This window comes from Bubalus kerabau, unplaced genomic scaffold (assembly GCF_029407905.1).
Source record: "Bubalus kerabau isolate K-KA32 ecotype Philippines breed swamp buffalo unplaced genomic scaffold, PCC_UOA_SB_1v2 scaffold_76, whole genome shotgun sequence".
Taxonomy (NCBI): Eukaryota; Metazoa; Chordata; class Mammalia; order Artiodactyla; family Bovidae; genus Bubalus; species Bubalus kerabau.
In genome coordinates, this window is record NW_026577930.1 from 198449 (window position 1) to 216343 (window position 17895).

Genomic DNA, 17895 nt, shown 5'->3' on the forward strand with positions numbered 1-17895 from the left:
ATTACTGAAGTAAAATTTCATGATAGCAAGTCACTCAGTAACATTCCCCAAAAATAACAGTTAGAAGTTATATTGTTAACTGTCAGGAGAATGAACTGAGGGCAATCATCTCTTTAGGCAGTGGGCAAACAGCCCAGTTATGAACCCTGAACTCATTCAGCTAAGAAATCTATATATGATACCGTTGTCTATTAAACTTGACTTCCTTTTAACCAGTTTTATGCTAGGTTTGGATTCTCACTTTTTATTGCAAGGTACACTGGAAAAATTGAAGAAAAGGATAATCTTGTTCTGGGTGATTGGTAACTTTGGGAAAATTAAATTTCTTGGGTATCTTTCTGGCAATAGTTAGAAGTGAAACAACTTTTTTTCCCCAACAGATTGAAACAACTTATTTCCTCCAGAGTAATAGAGTTTGCATTTGACATCAGATAAGTGATTCTTCTAATTTGTCTAGGCTTTCAGCAAACTATTGAAAAAAATCCTTTCATTTATTTTCCATCTTTCTTCTTGAGATTCTTTTTATAGCTCAAGGTGTTCTTGGAGATTGGGGGTTGGCAATCCAGCTCGTAATAGGAATCTCAGAAAAAACTTACTATTAAGCGTTCAAGCTTCTCAAATCAAACTCAGTATTTAACAGCAAAATAATATTATGCAGAGTTTTCTGATTATAAAAAGACAGATAGTGACTTTGGGAGAATGATTGTATCTGTAAGCCATTGAATGAACATTTATAAGCCTAATACTCCTTGATGAATTTCCTTCTGTCTCATATTATTCTTGAGTATTTAGCTCATGAGGCTAAAGGAGAAGCTAATCAGCATAAACATTTTATCACTGACATATATTTGGTACCTTTCTGTTTCTTTAAAGAAATAAAGTTGCTCTTTAATGTTTTGGTGAATTTATATGATTTCTTTGGGAAAGTTACCACTAGGATTCACCATAAATTACAGCAGTATACTTAGTGCTATTCAGAAAAAATTTCATCCCTTTCCCTGTTTCTGTGAAGGTTTATTTCCTTTTAATGTCTCTTTAATTCCCCTTATTTAAAGCCTAAGTCTCAAACATTCATGGCTCTTATTACAGCCTATAAAATATGTGCTTAATGCCATTATCCTTTCTAAAAATTTTCTTCAATCCTTACAGTTTAATCACATATCTTGCTTGTAACTAAACTCAACAATATATGTAAATTGTTAGAACTTGGGTAAAACAAAATGATGAAAAATATTATATGGTGTTGTGACTTTTTAGCAGTGGTTGCATCACTTGTTTTATAAAATTATTTTATTTAACTTTTAAAGTTATATTTACACATCATCTGTATCTACTAAAATCAAACCAACGTTTAGATAGAGTATTTTTAAAACCAAGAACCTTGGTGCCATTCTTGGTTTTTCCTTCTTTCTCACCTCTGACATCTAATCCATCAGGTCCTATTGGTTGTGCCTCAAATTTGGCCCTGTACCTGTCCATAACTCTTCTATCACCATCTTATTCCAAGCTTCCTCACTCTTCTCTATAATCCATTCTCCACACAGCAGTGAAAGCCACTTCTGAAAAGTTAATTGGGTTGAACCACTTTCATACTTAAAACTGCTCAATTACTTCCTGGAATCAAGTGCAGACAGGCCCCCCTTCTTCCTTCTCTGATCTCATCTCCTGTCACATCCCTTTCTGGTCACATACCAAGCTCTACTAGAGTTTTGGCTCTTGTTGTTCTTTCAAATGCCACAAACCTCTTTCTCTGCTTCATGAGTTCTACCTTCTCATCCCTCAGGTCTAAGCTCAGATATCATCACTCCAAAGAAGTCTTCTGACCACCCAGCCCAAAGTAGCCCAAAGTCAATCCCTATTATAGCTCCCAATTCTGTTTATTTCATTTTGGTTAGGTACATCTGAAATTACTTGTTTATTTATTTGTTTCCTTGTTATTCCATCTCCCCCTCCCCACAACCCCCTTATAATTTCCAAGAGAGTACGGTCCTTATCTTAGTACAATACTTGAAATCTTAGGTCATGATCTAACACATAGTTAATACTGTACATAGATTGCTGAATGGATAGTATATTAATGTGTCAAAATTCAGGGTATGTATTGAACAAGTTTTTTTTTTTTTGGAAGCATTGATTCTTAAACATTTTTATCTCATGAACTGTCAAGTTATCTTACTCTGAAGAGTAGTAAAAACTACTCTTAGTTTTTAAGTCAGTTTAAAGTTTTTAAGTTTTTAAGTCAGTTTAAAATTGACTTAGTGTTAGCAGGCTTTTCTGTTCATTAGAAACACATTTTCTACCAGTGGAATTTAATTTTGGCAAAGCATTGAACAGATCTTTAGTTACAGAAATCATGCTCAAGTTGTCTTTCATCCTCACTTATTCCAGAAATCCCATGTTTAGAGTTGGTTTTTTTTTTTAGTTTACATTTTGATTCATATTAAGATAGAAATATTCCTGGAATGATTAGCACTTTAAACTAGTTCAACCATTTGAGTATAAGGTCTGAGGCTCTAAGAGGATGTTTTGAGAAGGAAGAAGGGCAAACATGAGAATACCAGGAAGCTGAGACTTAGGCAGAAGGGAAACACCCAGAGGGTGGGAGCCACTCAGAAATTATCTTCTTGTAGGGCAGGCAGAGGTGTATCTTCCTGGCTCTGTCACTAAATGTGTAAATTTAGACATGTTATTCTGTCTTTATATGAAAAATTAAGAGATACAGCTGGTGTTCTCTAAATAATTCCAGGTTGGTGATTCTATGCTCAGTCATTTTTACCCATGATCAACACTACTTCTCATGTATAATGGGAAATATAAAAGAGCTGATGTAATTAAAAACCAATATGGTTTCTGTAAATGCAATAACACAGGAAAAACAGCAAAAGACCTTGAATTCAATTTTTAGCGTATTATTTCATTCCACATGTATTCATCATGTTTCATTATGCATGTGTTCAGACATGAATGTCTATGCATGTGCACATTCACAAGCACATTGCGTCCTTCACTGAGAAATTACAGCACTGTTATCCATCCAGAGGCACTGGCTCTGAGAAGTGAAACAGAAGATACTTTTCTCTTATGCAGGAGCTTATAAGCCACTCCAATTTCTGATTTTCTTCATTATATTGCATTGTATTTTAGCAGTATTAGTTTGAGCCACAATGTGCACAACCATAAGAAGTTGAGAAGATTAACAAGAGATCATCTATTTCTTCCTTCAATTCAACTTCCTTTCAGACAACTCATTCTTGGTGATTCTCTTTTTTTAAATTACTTTCCTTCCTTTCAGCTAGCTACTCCCATGATTAATCTATTAGTACATGGTCCATTGTAACTGATAATGTGATTGTTAATGTGTAGTTGGTAATATGGTTGTTGTTGTTGCTGTTGTTTAGTTTCTCAGTCATGTAAGACTCTTTGTGACCCCATGGACTGTAGCCTGCCAGGCTCCTCTGTCCATGAGATATTCCAGGCAAGAATACTGGAGTGGGTTGACATTTTCTTCTCCAGGAGATCTTCCCAACCCAGGGATCAAACCTGCATCTCCTGCATTAAAAGTGGATATTTTATCCCCTGAGCCTCCAGGCAATGTGATAACCATGGGCAATTACTGTTGCAGTAATATTTTAATATTAAACTTAATATTTTGTGAGTATTTTTATTCTCAATCAGGGTCACAATTACACTTATTATATTATTATACTTAATACACTTATTGCTTATTGTATTTACAATAATCATCATGATCAAAAGTGATCCACTGATTCTTTCAGGAAACACTCAATACATAGTTGGGGAGTGAGTGAATAAAGGTAATGTTGGAATTAAAATGCATTCTAAACATTTCCACAAAACACTTCATTTAAAAACATGGGGCTGGGAGGAGCACAGGGTTGGAAGCTATGTACCAGAACAGTTATATCTTTTTTCCATAGCATGAGATCCTATCCTCATTAAAATACATATAATATGTAGCTATTGCTCCAAGAGGACCTGCTGTGTCCTGTTGAAATTACCCTTGCTAGTCTGTGGATTAACTAGCAGTAGGGGAGAAGAGAGCTTATGTTTGTTTCTACCTGTGTATAAATGACTGAAAAACAGAAGTAGTAATGATTAACATTCTGCTTTTAAAAGTATAATTATAAATTTGACAAAGGAGCAGCTTTATTTTTAGTGTACTTCATCTGTTTGTTATGAATGGTATGTTCAGGTCATGCTTTTTTTTTTGCATTCATTTTCCATTTTTGTGGAATTGGAGCAAACTCATCCAATGTATCAGTGAAATTTAAAACTGTACTTGAAAATGAAAGAAGGCATTATTTTTAAGGAGTGAGTATAAATAAATCATCAAAACTTTAATACTCTTCCAAAAATAGTCTAAAAACATACTTACCTCAATCTGTTGTTTCCCCCAAGTAGATGCTTTAAATTTCAATTAGAAAAACTAACCAGACCAATATGTCCATTCAGCAATTTTCAGGTTCGTAGAGCCAACTTTGTTAGAATCCTACATTTAGAGACAGGTGGGAGATCCTTGGGTCTTCCCTGGTGGCTTAGATGGTAAAGAATCTGCCTGCAATGCAGGAGACCTGGGTTCAATCCATTGCAACCTGCCAGGTTAACCAAATTATGTCAAATGTACCAACACTTAGTCGCAAATAAGCACAAAAACTGTTGCTGAGCTTAGGCCTTTAAGTCTTCACTCACAATCTGTAGGAATTCTAGTCACCATGATAAATGAGAGACGTTCATCATGAGGACAATCAGTCAACCTTCCATTTAGATCAGAGAACAGAATCTTCCATGAAATAGAATAGAGGGCAGACCAAAGAGAGTTTAGATCTAGACCTAGTGCGCTTATCTGAAGATATTAGGCTCCTGGTATTGCCAAGGACTTGTGCCTTATTCATGGTAAGGCCCATAAAATCTCCCTAGCTATCTGAACATCTTGAACACCACTTATTTCATCAATGAATAATTATTTTGAGCATGTCTTTTTTGAATTTATGAAACCTCTAGTGTAGCTTTTGTTAATGATACTTGAAATTCTTATATAACCATTTTTAAAGTGTGAATTTTTATTAGGGAACCAAAAATGCTCTCCACCTTAGATATGAATCAAAGTTAATTTACAGATACATAATTCACAAGGAAGTGAATTTTTTTATTAGTGTAGTGTTTTAAATTTTCTTTAATTGGAGAATAATTGCTTTACAATATTGTGCTGATTTCTGCTGTACAACAGAGTGAGTCAGCTTGCTGTGTGCTGTGCTTAGTCGCTCAGTTGTGTTCAACTCTTTGCGACCCCATGGACTGTAGCCCGCCAGGCTCCTCTGTCCATGGGAATTCTTCAGGCAAGAATACTGGAGTGGGTTGCCATTCCCTCCTCCAGGGGATCTTCCCATCCCAGGGATCAAACCCAGGTCTCCCACATTATAGGCAGATTCTTTAGCATCTGAGCCATCAGGGAAGTGAATCAGCTATATGTATACATATATCCCCTCCCTCTTTAGTCCCCCTACAACCCCCAGTCCCATCCTTCTAGGTCACCACAGAGTACCCAGCTGAGCTCCCTGTGCTATACAGCAGCTTCCCACTAGCTATCTATGTTACACGTGGTAAGTATGTCAGTTTTTACCATGTCATTGCTACTCTCTCAGTTCATCCCACCTTCTCTTTCTCCCATGTGTGAGAGAGTGTGTGACTTGTGTCCACAAGTCAATCCTCTATGTGTGCATCTTTATTCCTGCCCTGCAAATAGGTTCATCAGTTCCATCTTTCTAGATTCTGGGAAGCTCTGGCCTCTGATATTCACATATGGTTCTTCGATATCCAAACCTCAAGTCATATGTCACACTGCTTTGAGACCTTCTCTACCACCTTCCCTCAGATATCTCAGCAACACCCCTAGCCAGGCACTCTTTACATCCATACCTGCCTTCTATTCTCCAGAGTATTTTTCACCAACTATAAGTTTCTTATTTGTGTTGGTTGCTTTTTGTCCTTGTACTGTGAGTATAATATAAATTCAGTAAAATCAAGAATCTTGCCTCTTTTCCGCTCTATTTTATATGCTTTGGCACATAGTAGGAGTCCAATTTGTTGAATAAAGGAATGAGGACTCCCACCTGGCAAAGTTCTTCTTTTAAGAAAGGGAGAAACAATGTGACTTTTTTCTTTTCTTTTTCTTGAAGGAGCAAAGGTGTTTTATTCAACATAGTGTGGGTATATTCAGTGTGACTTTTTCCAGTGTGGTTGAGGTCCTTGGTAATATGCTGACTTGCGAGAGCTATTCTGAGAGACCCAGAAAATGGTCCACCATACTTATGTCCAATTCTGACTTTAGTAACTGCTCAAGGAGCCACCAGGGCACCAATAGGATCACTCTGAGTGTTTCCCACTCCCTCAGCCCACCCTCCTCATCCTTCTGTTTGATAAATCACTACAAGAGGAAGAAGCTGCTGCTGCTAAGTCACTTCAGTCGTGTCCGACTCTGTGCAACCCCATAGACGGCAGCTCACCAGGCTCCCCCATCCCTGGGATTCTCCAGGCAAGAACACTGGAGTGGGTTGCCATTTCCTTCTCTAATGCATAAAAGTAAAAAGTGAAAGTGAAGTCTCTCAGTCGTGTCCGACTCGTAGCAACCCCATGGACTCTAGCCTACTAGGCTCCTCCGTCCATGGGATTTTCCAGGCAAGAGTACTGGAGTGAGTTGCCATTGCCTTCTCCACAAGAGGAAGAAGAGTGGTATCATATTCAATGACAAGGATGGCCAGTGATCACTTGCATATTTCCAAAGAGAAACCAAAGCCACTGACTCAATCTCAGAGCCCTGGAGCAGTGGTTCTTAAAGTGTGGTCCCTAAACCAGCAGCATCACCACCACCTGGGAACTTGTTAGAGACGCTCATTCTCAGGACGTGCAGAATCTGAAACTTTAATTCTGTTTGAGCAAGCCCTCTGCTAAAATACGAGATCTCTTGTGCTAGGGCAGTACTGCCCAACCTCTGTTGCACTTTATAATCACCTCAGTTCAGTTCAGTCGCTCAGTTGTGTCCGACTCTTTGCAACTCCATGGACTGCAACACACCAGGCTTCCCTGTCCTTTACCAACTCCCAGAGTTTACTCAAACTCATGTCCATTGATTTGGTGATGCCATCCAACCATCTCATCCTCTGTCATCCCCTTCTCCTCCCGCCTTTATTTCCCAGCATCAGTGTCATTTCAAATAAGTCAGTTCTTCGCATCAGGTGGCCAAAGTATTGGAGTTTCACCTTCAGCATCAGTCCTTCCAATGAATATTCAGGACTGATTTCCTTTAGGATGGACTGGTTGGAACTCCTTGCAGTCCAAGGGACTCTCAAGAGTCATCTCCAACACCACAGTTCAAAAGCATCAATTTTTTGGCGCACAGCTTTCTTTATAGTCCAACTCTCACATCCATACATGACTACTAGAAAAACCATACCTTTCACTAGATGGACCTTTGTTGGCAAAGTAATGTCTCTGCTTTTTAATATGCTGTCTAGGTTGGTTATAACTTTCCTTCCAAGGAGCAAGTGTCTTTTAATTTCATGGCTGCAGTCACCATCTGCAGTGATTTTGGAGACCAAAAATAGTCTGTCACTGTTTCCACTGTTTCCCCATCTATTTGCCGTGAAGTGATGGAACCAGATGCCATGATCTTAGTTTTCTGAATATTGAGTTTTAAGCCAACTTTTTCACTCTCCTCTTTTACTTTCATCGAGAGGCTCCTACCAAGAGCCACCTACCAAGCTTTAAAATTTCTCATTCCTGAGCCTCTCTGCTAGAGGTTCTGATTTAGTTGGTCTGTCATGGGCCAGGGCTCTGTTTTATTTTTAAGTTCTCCTAGGTGATGACGATAGATCTCCCAAGTTTAGAACACTCCCCTAGTATGGGAGCAGGGTAATTTCTAAGGGTTTATCTTAAGTACTTGGCAGAGGTTCTTCCTGGAAAGGAATATAATTTGGGATTCAAAAATTGTTTGCCTCACAGTTTTACAGTAGGGGAGAGGGGAAATGACTTGGCCTAAAACACAGCATAAAGTTATAAATGCTAGTATTATATAGCCTCATCCAAAGCATCAATTCATAGGGAAGCATATTAAAGCAATGTAATGTTCAAAACCAAGTTCCGTGGTAAGCATCCGCTGTAATAGAATGACTTATTCCAGAAGGGAAGTTTCATTTCAGGGAGCTTATCATGATATCAAATATGTTTTGAGTTAATGAAAACGCAGGAAGCACCAAGTTAATAGGGCAATTTTAAACCATAAAACCTAATTTAACTGCACTAAGAATGACAATGCTCCACACAAAGGAAGTTTCACAACTAGATTGATCAAATGGAGAATTACTAGGATGCTTTGTGGCATTTCTTTTGAAGAAGAGAAGTTGGCTTCTTCAGAATATGGCTTCTTAGAATATGGTTATTTACTTCTTAATTAAACACAGAATGATTAAAAAGAGATTTCACTTTAGAAGGCCACAGAACTGCTTGTTTGATAAAATTGTTGTATGCCTTGAGACTCATTTTCATTTCAATTCCTTATGTTTGTTTCAAAAATATTTAAATAGAGGTTCTTCCAGTTCAGTTTATATATTGGGTTTTTTTAGTTGTTGTTAGAAGTAAGAAAACATTTGAATGATGGGAGAAAATGTGTTCATTCTCATTAAAAAAAAAAACCCTTATTTTGTATAATACTGAAACTATCCCTTTTGATATACATAACTACATTTTAGCTGCTTAATTTAAAATTGAATTATTTAGTTGAAAAATTAAAAGTCAATACTAATGAAACTGAGCTACTTGTTTCTCTCATTTTATGGATATTTTATAAAACATAAAACCAGCTGTTTCATTATAATTTTCCTGAATTGAATCTCCTTAAGGGCTCTGCTGAAATTATATTTGATCAATAGCTCTTTTAAAACTTCTCCTATAAAATTTTCTTCTTAGTAGTATTCTCTTTACGTATAAAAACTGATACCACTGTTGTGTGTTAAGACCTTATGTTAGGTCTTCTTAGTTCATTAGAATGCCATATTATGGTTTCCAGAACCAATTAGGCCAATTACTAAACAGAGTATAAAAAATGTGCTACATGCAACAAGCAGTGTGCTACAAGTGGTTCACTTTTCTAATTTTGTAATTAGTTTTGGAGCATAATATATTTAGAAAGTGTGAGTAGTAGAATTTAGAGTTAAAATAGTTTAAAGGAAATATTACAAATTTAGTTCCTCAGTCACACTAGGTACATTCCCAGTGTTCAATTGCCATATGTGACTAGTGGTTACTGTATTGGACAAAATATGGAACACTTCCATCATCACTGAGTTCTACTGAGCAGTGTAGGATAGGCCTGATTGTTAGAAATATTTTTTTTAAAGCATTGCTTTCTGGAATATAATAGAATAATTGTAAGAATTCTTAAATAGAATCAAATGAAATATTAGATAAGGAAATATTATGCCACATATGGACTATTTCTTAGAACAACTGACCCTCTAGAAGAAGAGCCCTGAGTGCATTGCACGCACCATTTCCTATCAGAGTTGGTTGCCTGGAGCTGTTGGACATCTCAGCTCTGTAACTAGGTCATAAGGGTTTTGAAGGCCATATCTTTTAGCCAGTGTCCTCACGGCGCTAGCACCCAGAAAGAGTGTTGTACATAAAGAGGGCACTCAACGAATTATTACTAAAAGCACCTGGATGGCATCACTGACTCGATGGAAGTGAGTCTGAGTGAACTCCGGGAGTTGGTGATGGACAGGGAGGCCTGGTGTGCTGTGATTCATGGCGTCGCAAAGAGTTGGACACGACTGAGCGACTGAACTGAACTGAATGTGAAGCAAGGAGAGACTCCATAAATACTGACTGTGTACTTGAACAGTAGTTTGTGCCTCCTGACCCAATCCAGCACTCCATTATATGGTCATGCTGAACATTACTAAGCCATGTCCTCCCTCTGAGTCAGATGCTTCACGGTAGAGTCAAAAAAGCAATGTTCTCTCAACCACTCCCTGAACTAGAAGTTACCTACACTAATACAGAACTCCTATTCCCCATCATAACCTCCTTACACTCAGTCTAGAACCAGCCACTGAACATACACTGGCTCTCCCTGTTTCTCATGATTTAATTATTCACCTTAAATTGCAATATGGCTACCTCCAAAAAGTTTACCCATCTTTAATAGTGTCTACTGCTTTCCTTATTATGGGAGATTGATACTCCAAATACACACACACACACACACACACACACACAAAACCACACACTCACTCTCTCTCACATATACATAAAAGCAGTGATGAACTCTCTCCCAAACTCAGTAATATCATTTTATTTCAAAATATTTGCAATGTGTAAATTTCACAAGATACTGACCTTTCATTTAAAATTTAATTTAAGAAAGATTCTTCAGAAAAAAGTAATCTTTAAATGTTAGTTTAAAACTTTCAGAAGCACACACAAACAGCTTCATTTCTAGATTCAAGCAAGGCAAATATTTCCAAGTATTTTCTAATCTTTTTATGATTATTTAACTCAGAATAGCATATCTCTTTTCCCACTAGACTGTATGTATTGAAAAGGTACTGAGATTATTGCAAAAGAAGGTAGGATTGGAAATATTGACATGATTGTGGTCTGAAAATCTTCCCTTAATACATCGCATGTGTTTTTGAGACAGATGTTTGGAGGACATGTTTTTTAGGGCGGAACCAGCAGAAGTGTAAAGCTATGGCTGGACACCTGTTAAGCCCTTCCATGCCATCTGCTTACAGGAATGTACACATGACCTTAAAATGGCTGCTACTTTTGGAGGTCATTTACTAGGGTTGAGACTATACCTCCCACAACCATGAGACTTAAAAAGAGATTTATCTCAGAAGGCAGTATTGTCTCTAAGCATGAGCTTCATTTTATGATCTGAGCTCAAAGTCCCTGACATTTAGAAACGACAGTGTGTCAATGTGAGGTTCTTTTGAATACTCCTTCTTGGTTTTATCAGCTTTGTAAAATGTTACTAAGTGCAGTATTCAGTTTATGAAATGTTTTAACTGTTGAGAATGTGATGTTGACCAGAAAGGATAGAGTCTTTAGCTAAGATTGATCAAAGATAGTTCAGTGAGTAACTGTTTTAAAAGTGGGATGGTGGTGGTGATGTTTGATGGTTTTGAAGAGAGATAAAAGGATTCCCTAGTTGTTGTTTTAAAATAAATGTTCAATTTTATGTCTTTTAAAAGGTTTTCTATCATAACATTTTATGCTTGGAATTACAATGAATCAAGGAAATGTTTTTAAAAATATTCATTATTCATAGTTAAGGGAAATATAATTCTGCTATCTAAAAAGGAATTTAATGACTTCCAATACATCTTAATGTTAAACACTTATATGATTTTGGAATTGTTCTTGGAAATTTTATGAATGAATATCCCAAGAATGTGCATGTTTCTGTGTGTACAGATATGTTTGTCTGTGTTTGATTTAATGGAAGCCATGGACAAATTACTATCCCATTTATTTGAATAACTTGCTCAGTGTAAGAATCACTGAAAGAAAATAGGCATAGAAATGTTTAATAACTAGCTTCTAGTAGACTCATCAGAGAAAAATTGTGATAGAGGAACTGAGACTTAAAAAAGCAAGCTTGGTAATATCCTAGATTGGTTTATATGAGAAAGAAAAAATTAATTTAGCTTTTAAAATTATAATAACATTAACAGCAATAAAACACACCAATGATTCTGAAACTACCTGAGGTTAAGTACCAGGGTTTTTTGTTTTGTTTTGCTTTCATTTCCAGTTCCTTAAGGACCAATACTTAAGTAAAAAATCATAAAAATCAATAACTAGAAATGGTAATTTTTTTAAGAAAACAAAGCCATACAAAAGTAGCCAAGGATTTTTATTGTTTTATTCAGAAGATGTTATCAGATTGCTATAAAAGTTATTAAATGCTTACCCTCACTTTATATACTTCTTTTATGGAAGAACAATAAAAACAATTTGTAGACTAGCTCTGGTCTGTGGCCACATTTTAAATAGAATTGCTCTACAGCACCATGTATTAAACTGAGGACGTGAGTATATTCTCAGAGAGTTATGAAATACCTGCAGAAAAATAGTATATATATATATTAGGTATATCATATTTTATTTTGATGATAATATTAAAAATAGGATAAGTGCATTCTTTGTTATCTGTCTGACCAGAAAGTACCAATGCATGATATAAGTGTCCAGATCTGTGTTTGTGTTTTCAATCAAGTCGGCCACAAGTAATATTCTAAATGTCAAGGTCTGATGAATAAAGACAAGAGGATAAATAAAGAATGTGATATTTTGGAGAGTCACTTTTGTTAAATGGGAAAGCTGGGCTTTGAATCAAAGTATTTTAATTCCAACTTTAATGTGCTTTGTTTTAGTTTTAATACAAATGCATACCATAAATGAATTGATTTATGGGAATTTTTCATTTTGAAGCAGATTTTATCACTTCATACCATATGAGAAAGTAATAAAACCAGACCCTTAATTCCACTCTTTTTCTATCACAACTTACATAATATTTTCCCCTGTACTACTTTTATTTGTATAAATGCACATTTTAATGCAAAAGTAGAAGCCAATAATCAAATATTTGTGAAATCCACCTTTGACTCAATGAGGAAGCACATTAAATGTAAATATTAGAGGCATGATCCATATTCTCGAGGTTTTTAATTTTCCTTCTTTTGGGGGGGTATGTGGGCAAAGAAGAGTTACAAGCATGTAAATGCAGAATAATATCTTATGTATTAATATTTCATAACTAAATATACAAGGAATTCAGAGAAAAGGAGGCTCAAGCTCAATCTGAGCTGGCTTCATCAATGGTAGCCTCACCAAGGAGCCTGACAAAACTTCAGTATGAATTGTGTTTCCCTCCTTTTAAAAAATAAAGAGATGTACAGTTGACCCTTAAACAGCACAGGTTTGAACTGCACAGATCCACTTACACACAGATTTTTTTCAATAAATATGTATGACAGTGCTACATGGTCTGTGGTTGGTTGAATCTATGGATGAAGAACCATGGACATGTAGAATCCACTGAAAAGTTTTATGTGAATTATTGACTCTGTGAAGGGTCAGCACCCCTAACCCCTGCCTTGTTCACAGGTCAACTGTATATTATGGCTACTTGAATGATTTTCTAACACTGAACATCTGAACATTAATTGTGATGTAAAAAATAAACTAAAAACTTTTGTAGGTCCCACTAATTTAGTAATAAAGACTCTGGCAATTAGTTATTTTCCTTAATGATTGCAGAAAACTGATTAGTTAAATTACAAATCTTTTATTTGTAGATGAGTTTTCAGTATTTCTACTTTTTGTATGATGTCATTGCTCAATGACAAAATATTACTTAGTGAAGAATTTGGGAACGTATTAAAGTTATTTAGCATTCATTGCAATGGTACATGGTGAAATATGCACTTCCATTTGTGCAGTATGTCAATCACCATTTCACCTTGACAAAGGGAACAAAAGTAAACATTTTATCAATGAAGAATTCCCAGGGTCACATTGTAGCAGATGAGTTGGGACTGATATAGCTTCCCCAAACATCCCATTAAAATAGCTACACATAAACATGTGCTGGTGTGCAGTGTGATGTGCTTGTGTAAATGTTTCCATTTAGGGAACTGTCCAGCATTAGTACAAAAAATACCACTTTGTGCATATGCCAGGACTGAGTAAATCGTTTCTCATCGGAAAAAGGGTCTGTACCTAACTTTTTCTAAATAGTATCTAATTAAAATTGTTCTATATTATAAGAGAAACGAAAGATTTTCCTGAAGGTTCAAAGTAGCCACATTTTTCTGACAGTATGTTCCCACTAAAAGAGGTGAAAATTTTAGAAGATATCTTGGTGTCCTCAAAAAGAAGTAAGAATACATGATCACTATTAATTAAAAAACTCGGAACCCTAGGGAGAAAATTTAACGATGAAGGGCAGAGGTGCAAAAGAACTTGTTAAAACAAGAAAGGAATGAGAGGAAAATCAAATGCAATGAGGAATCTAAAAGCTGCATTTAAAGGTATTATAATATGAAATGACAGAGAAAGCTGAACAAATTATATCAGTCAATGAAGCAATGTCTCCAGAATACAAAGTAAAATAAAAATATATAGGAGAATGAATGAGTTGTAGGGGGCAGAAAATATATATCTAACCTCATAAACACTTCCGATTTAAATGAAGAAACCATAAAATCAAAAAGTGGTCAGTATATTTGCAACAAATAATTACAAAGACACGATAATGGTAGTGATGTAGTCCAGGAACATGGCCGCAGTTCCTGAAGCAGTCTTATGACCTAACTTTAATGCTTCTCTTCCATAATCAGAGGCATACTTGCCCCTCCAGGGACCCACCCAGTGGGCTAGGCAAAAGTCAGGCCTATGGGCACCCCTGGTATTAGGTCCCAAGACATGACTGTTCCCTGAAACAGACTTGAAGATGCAGAAGAAAACTCAGTGACCCCAAAGACAAGCCATTTGAAATTATCCAGTTGGTAAAAAAGAATGAAAAAGACCTACGTGATTTATCGACCATCATCAGGATAACCAGTATATGCACTAAGGGAGCACAAGAAGGAACAGAGAATGAGAAAGGGTCAGAAAGCTCATTTAAAGAAATAATGAGGAACATCTTCCAAAATCTGGAGAAGGAAATGAACATTCAGATCCATGATGTTCAGAGAACCTCTAGTAGGCTGAAATCAAGACAACTTCAGTGAGACACTGAGACACATTATATTGTCAACAATCTAAGACAGACTTCCAGTTTCTGATTCCACACATAAGGAACTTGGAGGATGCATCTCCATCCTCACAGCAACTAAAAAGCTGAACAGACTGAAAAACCAACAGCTCTTCATGGGTCCACAAGAGAGATGAATAAAGAATAAAGACACAGACAAGGAAATACAAGAGAGTCATGGCTCATCAGAGTGGAAACTCATGAATAGTAACTGCTACAGAAAACGGTGCTGGGTAGGAAAACCTGAACTATAACTCACAAAAAGTTATCTTTTCTGACCACAGTGGTATGAAACTAGAAGTTAATAACAGGAGGAAAGATGGGAAATTCACAATTATGTGGAAAGTAAACAACACACTCCTGAAAAACCAATGGAGCAAAACAGAGAAGTGAAATTAGACAATACTTGAGATGATTAATCATACACTGAAGAGATATCTGCACTCCCGTGTCCATTGCAGCATTAGTCATAATAACCAAGATATGACAACAACCTAAGTGTCCATTGGTGAAATGAGTGGATAAAGAAAATTATACACATACACACTGGATTATTATTCAGGTGTAAGAAATCCTGCTAATTGCAACAAATGGATGAACCTGGAGAACACTATGCTAAGTGAAATAATCCAAAGACAGACAAATACTGTATGAACTTACTGCATGATCTCATTATGTGGAATCTAAAAAAGTCAGATTCACAGAAGCAAATAGTAGAATGGTGGTTGCCAGAGCTGGGGGGTGGGGAAAATGAGGTATTGGTCAAAGACTGCTGCTGCTGCTGCTAAGTCGCTTCAGTTGTGTCCGACTCTGTGCGACCCCATAGTCGGCAGCCCACCAGGCACCGCCGTCCCCGGGATTCTCCAAGCAAGAACACTGGAGTGGGTTGCCATTTCCTTCTCCAGTGCATGAAAGTGAAACGTGAAAGTGAAGTCTCTCAGTCGTGTCCGACTCTTTGCGACCCCATGGACTGAGCCTACCAGGCTCCTCCATCCATGGGATTTTCCAGGCAAGAGTACTGGAGTGGGGTGGCATTGCCTTCTCCAGGTCAAAGACTACAAAGTTTCAATTATGCAGGATGAATAAATCTTGTTGTTCAGGTCGTTCAGTTGTGTCTGACACTTTGTGACCCCATAGACTGAAGCACACCAGGCTTCCCTGTCCTTCACTATCTCCCAGAGCTTACTCAAACTCACGTCCATTGAGTCGGTGATGCCATCCAACCATCTCATCCTCTGTCATCCCCTTCTTCTTCTTGTCTGACAAAATGTGGTCCACTGGAGAAGGGAATGGCAAGCCACTTCAGGATTCTTGTCTTGAGAACCCCACGAACAGTATGAATAAATCCTGGAGAAGTATTATATACATCATGATGACTGTAGTTAATAATATTCTATTGTGTACTTGAAATTTGCTAAGATAGTGTATCTTAAGTGTTCAGTTCAGTTCAGTTGCTCAGTCGTGTCCAACTCTTTGTGACCCCATGAACCACAGCACGCCAGGCCTCCCTGTCCATCACCAACTCCCAGAGTCCACCCAAACCCATGTCCATTGAGTTGGTGATGCCATCCAACCATCTCATCCTCTGTCATCCCCTTCTCCTGCCCTCAATCTTTCCCAGCATCAAGGTCTTTTCAAATGAGTCAGCTTTTCGCATCAGGTGGCCAAGGTATTGGAGTTTCAGCTTCAACATCCGTCCTTCCAGTGAACACCCAGGACTGATCTCCTTTAGGATGGACTGGTTGGATCTCCTCACAGTCCAAGGGACTCTCAAGAATCTTCTCCAACACTTCAAAAGCATCAGTTCTTTGGTGCTCAGCTTCTTTATAGGCCAACTCTCACATCTAGCTAAAAAAAAAAAGGTAACTATGCAAGGTGATTTATGTTAATTAGCTTGATAGTGGTAATCATTTCACAGTATATATGTTTATCAAAACATCATAGGAACGTTCCTGGAGGTCCAATGGCTAAGACTTTGCCTTCCAATGCAGGGGAGGCAGGTTCGATCCCTGGTCTGGGAGCTAAGATCCCACATGCCTCATAGTCAAAAAACTAAAACATAAAACAGAAACAATATTATAACAAATACAATAAAGGATTTAAAAATGGTCCACATTAAAAAAAAACTTAAAGAATAGTGTTGTACACATGATGTACATACAAATTTTATTTATCAATTATGTCACAATAAAGATGGGGGGAAAATATGGGTCTAGCTTATCTTAAGATGAGGAGACAAGTCAATGGATAGGACAAATGACCCTGAATTAAATAAATCAAAAATATAAGTATTCATACATACACAGACACACATATATAGAGACATACATATATGTGTGTATTTTTATATAATAATTTAGGGAGCTTATATGAAAAATGAAACCATAAGACATGTGGAAAAGTTACTGGTTAATGAATCTCAAGATAGATAACAATTTTCCATGATTTTTTTTTATTAAAAAAGAAGACAGATGGTCCTCACAAGAGAAAAGATTCTGACTACATTAAAAAGAACAAAATCAAAAGATAAAAAACTTAATGACTAACTAACTAGGTTAAGTATATTCAACAGGCATGAAGAGATTGAATTTCTAATACAAAAATTGTTCTATAAATCCACTTTTTAAAAGCTGTGCTCGCTTCAGCAGCACATATACTAAAATTGGAATGATACAGAGATTAGCATGGCCCCTGTGCAAGGATGACATGCAAATTCGTGAACTGTTCCATATTTTTATGAGAGAGAAACACCTATAACCCAGATTACTGTACCCAGCAAGGATCTCATTCAAATATGAAGGAGAAATCAAAAGCTTTACAGACAAGCAAAAGCTGAGAGAATTCAGCACCACCAAACCAGCTCTTCAACAAATGCTAAAGGATCTTCTCTAGACAGGAAACACAGAAACGGTTTATAAAGTCGAACCCAAAACAACAAAGTAAATGCAAACGGGATCATACTTATCAATAATTACCTTAAATGTAAATGGGTTGAATGCCCCAACCAAAAGACAAAGCCTGGCTGAATGGATACAAAAACAAGACCCCTA

General features: G+C 36.9%; 1 protein-coding gene and 1 non-coding gene across 2 annotated transcripts in view; both read left to right on the plus strand.

The window, feature by feature from the left end:
- LOC129641131 (interleukin-1 receptor accessory protein-like 1) overlaps positions 1 to 17895 on the plus strand; it is a 323348-nt gene that overhangs the window by 129581 nt on the left and 175872 nt on the right. The window lies entirely within an intron of this gene.
- Positions 17478 to 17581, plus strand: LOC129641139 (U6 spliceosomal RNA). Its single transcript, XR_008709104.1, has one exon. It is a non-coding gene; the product is annotated as a U6 spliceosomal RNA (small nuclear RNA).